The 7,329-nt window shown below is 50.1% G+C and overlaps 1 long non-coding RNA gene across 1 annotated transcript; it reads left to right on the plus strand.

The window, feature by feature from the left end:
- Positions 1–6,397: 6,397 nt before the first annotated feature.
- LOC120859312 lies at positions 6,398–6,892 on the plus strand. The gene is made up of 2 exons (XR_005720051.1): positions 6,398–6,490; positions 6,600–6,892. It is a non-coding gene; the product is annotated as an uncharacterized LOC120859312 (long non-coding RNA).
- The last annotated feature ends 437 nt before the right edge of the window (positions 6,893–7,329 follow it).

Here is a 7,329-nt window from a genome sequence, read left to right on the forward strand (position 1 = left end):
GAATAGCAAGGAGAGATAAGAAAGCCTTTGTCAGTGATCAGTGCAAAGAAATAGAGGAAAACAATAGAATGGGAAAGTCTAGAGATCTCTTCAAGAAAATTAGAAATACCAAGGGAACATTTCAAGGAAAGATAGGCTCAATTAAGGACAGAAATGGTATGGACCTAACAGAAGCAGATGATATTAAGAAGAGGTGACAAGAATACACAGAAGAACTGTACAAAAAGTCATTTTCACGACCCAGATAATCATGATGGTGTGATCACTCACCTAGAGCCAGACATCCTGGAATGTGAAGTCAAGTGGGCCTTAGAAAGCATCACTATGAACAAAGCTAGTGGAAGTGATGGAATTCCAGTTGAGCTGTTTCAAATCCTGAAAGATGATGCTGTGAAAGTGCTGCACTCAATATGCCAGCACATTTGGAAAACTCAGCAGTGGCCACAGGACTGGAAAAGGTCAGTTTTCATTCCAATCCCAAAGAAAGGCAATGCCAAAGAATGCTCAAACTACCTCACAATTGCACTCATCTCACATGCTAGTAAAGTAATGCTCAAAATCCTCCAAGCCAGGTTTCAGCAATACGTGAACTGTGAACTTCCAGATGTTAAGCTGGTTTTAGAAAAGGCAGAGGAACGAGAGATGAAATTGTCAACATTTGCTGGATCATGGAAAAAGCAAGAGAGTGCCAGAAAAACATCTATTTCTGCTTGATTGACTATGCCAAAGCCTTTGACTGTGGGGATCACAATCAACTGTGGAAAATTCTGAAAGAAGTTGAAATATCAGACCTCCTGACCTGCCTCTTAAGAAATCTGTATGCAAGTCAGGACGCCACAGTTAGAACCGGAGATGTAACAACAGACTGTTCCAGTGTGGGAAAGGAGTACGCAAGGCTGTATATTGTCACCCTGCTTATTTACCTTCTATGCAGAGTACATCATGAGAAATGCTGGGCTTGATGAAGCACAAGCTGGAATCAAGATTGCTGGGAGAAATATCAATAACCTCAGATATGCAGATGACACCACTCTCATGTCAGAAGGTGAAGAATAACTAAAGAGCCTCTGGATGAAAGTGAAAGGGGAGATTGAAAACGTTGGCTTAAAGCTCCACATTCAGAAAACAAAGATCATGGCATCTGGTCCCATCACTTCATGGCAAACAGATGGAGAAACAGTGGAAACAGTGGAAACAGTGGCTGACTTTTTTGGGGGGCTCCAAAATCACTGCAGATGGTGACTGCAGCCATGAAATTAAAAGATGCTTACTCCTTGGAAGGAAAGTTATGACCAACCTAGACAGCATATTGAAAAGCAGAGACATTATTCATTATTTTGCCAAAAAAGTCCATCCAGTTGAGGCTATGGTTTTGCAGTAGTCATGAATGGATATGAGAGTTAGAGTATAAAAAAGCTGAGCACCGAAGAACTGATGCTTTTGAACTGTGGTGTTGGAGAAGACTCTTGAGAGTCCCTTGGACTGCAAGGAGATCCAACCAGTCCATCCTAAAGGAGGTCAGTCCTGAATGTTCATTGAAAGAACTGATTTTGAAGCTGAAACTCCAATACTTTGGCCACATGATGCGAAGAGCTGACTCATTTGAAAAGACCGTGATGCTGGGAAAGATTGAGGACAGGAGGAGAAGGGGACGACAGAGGATGAGATGGCTGGATGGCATCACCGACTCGATGGCAATTAGTTTGGGTAAACTCTGGGAGCTGGTGATGTACAGAGAGGCCCGGCTGTGGTGGTCCACGGGGTTGCAAATAATTGGACGTGGCTGAGTGACTGAACTGAACTGAGCCGAACTGTTACATATTTCCAGTAAATAAGGATACATTGCCTTTTTGTGTAGTAATTCCATGATAAAATTTTCTATTTTTCTAAGTATTTTAATGTTTTTTAAATTTTTCTCTAGTAGCGCCAACGTTGTACCTTCTTATCAAAGTATGAATTTCATCTTTTTTCTGCAACATTTTCCACATGTTACAGGCAGAGGGCGCTGTGGGACTGCCCTGGGGTCCATCACAATTGCTCAGGAAGCACAACTCCACTCCAGGAGCTGGGCTGGGGCGGGGCCTGTGCTCCTGGGGGCAGTCAGCAGTGTGTCCTCTCTGCGTGCAGAGTGCCCTGAGCAGGGACCTGTGTGGTCTCAGCAGGTGCTTCCTCCCAGGGGATCAAAGTGGGTAGCCCCTACCTCTCCCTGAGTCTGACCTGTGGGCTACGCTCCAGCGCCAAGGCTCAAGGAGGGGCTGGGTAGGTCCTGGATGGACCCCATTTGCACGGCAGCCCCTCCTGTGGCAGAGGCTGGGAGGAACAGGAGGCCTGGGGCAGAAAAGGAGGCCTGGGGCAGCCCAGCCCACGGTGGGGACCAGGGTCCTGTGAGCACCGTGGCCTGGACTCCTCTCCCGCTGGTGCTCCTCTCTCTCTGCACAGGTAGGCACAGGCCCCGGGCACCAGGGCTCAGCCCCCAGCCTCATCAGCCCCGGGGGCGCAGACTCTGGGAACCTTTCCTGCAGCTCCTGCCCCGTCTCCCTGTGTCTGTGTCTGCGGGTTCCCTCTCCCAGCCTGTGCTGACTCAGCCGGCCTCCCCCTCTGCGTCTCCGGGAGCATCAGCCAGACTCTCCTGCACCCTGAGCAGTGGGTACAGTGTTGGTAAATATAGGATTTACTGATACCAGTAGAAGCCAGGGAGCCCTCTTCGGTACCTCCTGAGTTTCTGCTACTCAGAAGCCAGTAAGCAGCAGGACTCTGGGTTCCCAGCCGTGTCCCTGGATCCAGAGAAGCCTCGGCAGATGTCGAGCTCCTGCTCACCGCTGGGCTGCAGCCGGAGGAGGACGCTGACTACAACCGTGGCTGCAGCATGACAACACTGATGCCCACACGGGGCTCCAGAGCAGTGAGGAAGGGGCACAGAGACCGCCACTCAGCCCTGCTCGTGGCTCAGATGGAGTCTAGCTCAGGGGGTGACTTCAGTCGCCAGTTGTCAGACAAGCACCCGAGTTTTCTCAAAACAGCACATTTGATAATATTGTATCTTTGTCTTCACCTCAACTTCTAGATTGCTAATGTTGTCTTGTTGAGTGTAGGTTTCACTGGTCAAACGTTGGTTGTTAAGAGATAAAACACCTCTCAGTGGAGACACTGGAGGAGCCCAGAAAACGTGGGCTCAAGCCAGGCTCAGGTCAGGGTCGAGGGATCACTAGACAGGCTTCTGTGTACTTCACTTGGGATTTTGTGATATAAAAGCAAACATGCAGAAATTCATTATATTCTGTTGATGAGCAATGGGCCTCTGGTTTGTAAAATAAAGTTACTATCATCTGTAATATGATAAATAGAAAATGCTTAAAGATAACTGTGAGAAAAGCTGGAATTCTTTGGACTGAAAATTAAAATATGTTGTAAGAGAAATATTTTTTAAAAATGAAGAGAAAATGATTTATTGCCCAGTTATTATTGTCCACACTTTCTCAATATCTGAGATGTAAACCGAAAAGAAAAAGAAACTTAAGAAACACATACTAATATCTTTCAATGATTCATATTATTCTTTTATGTGGGGGCGTACTATTTAACTCACTATGTCCAAAAGGATTATAAAAATCAAAATGCTATTACTCTCTAATAAAATATTTTTGTATTAAATTCTTTTTTATCATGATTCATGCTTAAACATATTTTGATGAATACTTTGGTATTGCAGAATGAACAATCGATTTAAATCATTTTTCAGATCAGCTACATTCTAGTCTTTGTTATTGCCAGTTTAAAATGGGATGTAATTTAAAATGGCAAAAATAAATTTTTGTGACATATCACTGGGATTTGGGCCTAAAGTATGGATCAAACAGACCAAACTTAAAAGTTATCTTTGATGATAGATCACTGTGACTTTTGGTATTAAAGGAACTGGTGACTTATCTATATGAACAAGAAATAAAAGTTCCTCCTACCCCCACCAAAACAAATACTCCTCCTTTTAGTTCAAAGCTAAATGCCACTAAGATAACAATCACTGAAAATAACATTGTCAAGCAACTATACACCAATAACTTTTTAAAAAATACAACAATTATTCCCAAATTGTTCAAAATTTCCCAGCTAACACGGTCTTCACTTGCCATGAAGCATGAGGTAGGAAGTTCTACCAAAAAAGGTGGAAATTGTGAGAAAAGACACAGAGGATGAAACAGCCCTGGAACCACCCTCCTTTAGTCCCACATGACCTGATATTTCTGAGGAGGGGGAGGCACTGGATTGGAGCTTGAACCCCAGCAAATGTGTTTTGTTCTGGGAAATCCTGGTGAGGCCTGCAGGACAGCTTGCGTCCTGGGTGCGGCCCAGACCCGGGGGGCAGGGCAGTGAGGGTGCAGTGACTGGGTGGGGGCCGCCGGGGTGCCCTGAGCCCCACCTGCGGTGGGCACCTGGGGCCACCGCACCCCCAGGAGCACTTGTGTGACCTGAAACCTGTTGATGAGAATTAGGATTCAGCGACTCTAAACAGAAGAGGGCGCCAGCGTGATTTCGGGGCTTCTGTCAGTATATCCAAGGCTTAATAGGGAACCTACACCCGTGAACCCTGAAGAGAAAATCTAAAGACCACTCCTCACGTCCCACCAACCACACAGAAACAGAGATTTTCTCCACAGCTGTTTTGTCCGTCCCAGAAAGAGGGTGAAGATGCCTGCAACAAATGGGCTGCGGACAGGCCCGGTCCTGTGTGTTGATGTGGAGGGGCACGCGTGGAAGGGGGAGAATCTTGCGATGGACCTTGGCTTCCTCACGACTCTGTCAAATCAATATTAGAGACAAAACTATATACGAACATAATTTGAAACGAAGAATCAATACCTTTAGGGCTAGAGATTGTACAGACAACTGATCAGAATGAATGCAAAAACTTTCAGGATAACAAGTATTAGAAAGAGCATATAATGTTAAAGGTGATATCGATTTATAAGTAGGTGAAAGCGTGTGATATTCTGGTGCCAGCTGACTAAAAGATAGTACACACTTCGGCCACATGAGTCACGGGTTATCTCCTGAGAAGGGGGAGGGGTGAGAGCAGAGGTGCAAGGCAGCGCCTTCAGCCATCGCGAGCAGAGACGCTAGTTCCCACGCCATGCCGGGGGCCCGCTGCCTTCTCAGTGTCGGGCTCTGCAGCAGTGACGTGCCACCTGTCCCCCAGGGTCCCCCGCTCAGTCTGCGCTGCCTCCGCCGGGCCATCGTCTGCTTTGCCGTTCAGCTCCTCTTGTCCTGAAAGGGCAGCAGAGCTGGGGACGCGATGCATCTGTGCACCAACAGGCCCCGCAGAAAACCCAGGCCCTGACGCCTGCTGGCCCCCAGCCCTCAGATCCACCACTGCTCCTCGGGCTCCAGCCGTGGCCGCGCAATTTCCTTGACGACTCTGGGCCCCTGTCCTGGGATGGAAGGGGGAGACCGGAAGAGTGAGTATGATACGGGCACCTGGTCACAGGCGTGCCACCGAGGTCACCTTCTCCTCTGTGTCCTGGGAGCTGGGGGCAGAGTAAGCCTGCCTCCTGAAGTCAGCTTCTGACTCCCAAGCAGATACAGAAGGAAAGGTGGGATATATTTTATTTAACTGATATGAGAAAGAGGAAACCAGGAGGATAGTAGAGTTGGATCAGGGAGCATATTTAAGAACAAAATGCCTATAATCCCCTGGAAGAGCACCCTGAGTATTGTGTGTGTGTGTGTGCGTAAGACACACTGATTCATGACTAAAAAAAGCAAAGAATCTGACGGCCTGTGCAGCCAGGTAGCTACACGCATGGGGTCGTCATGGACGACCCTGACTCGATCATGATTTAGAGAAATTTATGTCACGGATGCCCCTGTATCCTGACCTCTGAGCAGCCAAGGGTGCTGTGGACAGACTTCCCTGAGGGTCTGAGGTGAGTCTTGAGGTGCGCCCCAGACGGCCGTGAGGTCATGGAGCACACAGAAGGGGCGCCTGACCTGGCCTTTAGGAGGGGACAGTGCACAGAGCAGGGCCAGGAGCTGTTCCTGAGAGCTTCTGATCGCAGGACATAGGATGTGTGTCCAGGCCTGGACACCAGAGGGCGCTTTGGGGGCTGTTTATGTGGATCTGGAGGGGTGAGAGGTGGGATCAGCCCAGGTTCGGGTCCCTGTGCTGGAGGGTGGCCAGTGGGTCCGCAGGGGCGGGGCCGTGGGGCTGAGCGCGCCAGCTGTGACCTCCGACGGGTGGGCCCCCGGCAGCCCCGCCCCTGCCTACGCCCAGGTCACCCGCCAGCACAGGGACCTGACCCGGGGCCCAGGGAGGGTCAGGGAGCTGGGGTCGGGGGAGCGTGATTTGCATGGAAGGCCCCGCCCCCTCTCAGAGTATGAAGAGGGGAAGGAGCGGTGTGGGGACGCTCGTGGGGCCACAGACGGCAGGACGCCCTGACCGTGTCCACCATGGCCTGGTCCCCTCTGCTCCTCACCCTGGTCGCTCTCTGCACAGGTGACTGGATGGGGGGACAGGGGATGGGCCCTGGGAAGACTCACGGGCCTTGCTCTCCGCTCTCGTGCCTGGACCCCCGAGTCACCATCTCTGTCTCTCCCCCTTCCAGGATCCTGGGCCAGGCTGTGCTGACTCAGCCGCCCTCCGTGTCCGGGTCCCCGGGCCAGAGGGTCTCCATCACCTGCACTGGAAGCAGCAGCAACATCGGGGGTGGTTATTATGTGGGCTGGTACCAACAGGTCCCAGGATCGGCCCCCAGAACCCTCATCTATCAAAACAGCAAATGGCCGACAGGGGTCCCCGACCGATTCTCTGGCTCCAAGTCGGGCAGCACAGCCACCCTGACCATCAGCTCGCTCCAGGCTGAGGACGAGGCGGATTATTACTGTTCAGCTTATGACAGCAGCATCAGTGCTGGCACAGAGCTCCAGGCCAGGGGGGAAGCGAGACAAAAACCTCTCCTCCCCACAGTCATGGGCCTCCCGGGGCTGAACCATCCCCTGTCAAAGCAACCAATGTATAACATTGTGGAGAAGGCAGGGTGGCGGGGGGGAGTTCAGTGCAATCAGGATCTTACTTTACAAGAGGCTTTCTGCTAGTCACAAGGAGCTGATGTCCCCATGAAGGAATTTAGTGATTTTCTAGATCTGAAGACACGCAAGCACTGGGATCATGAAATCAGTTCCTGAGAACATCTAACTACCTATAGACCTGTTCCACTGGTTTCCCTCGAGCACCGAGTGCCTCGCTCTCCTCCCTGAACTCCTTGCATGCAGTGTCGAAGGTCGGCAGGTACAGCTGCTCAGGCAGTTGGCAAGTGCTCTAGTTGCTGTTCAGCT

This window comes from Oryx dammah, unplaced genomic scaffold (genome assembly GCF_014754425.2).
Source record: "Oryx dammah isolate SB20612 unplaced genomic scaffold, SCBI_Odam_1.1 HiC_scaffold_542, whole genome shotgun sequence".
NCBI classification, from domain to species: Eukaryota; Metazoa; Chordata; class Mammalia; order Artiodactyla; family Bovidae; genus Oryx; species Oryx dammah.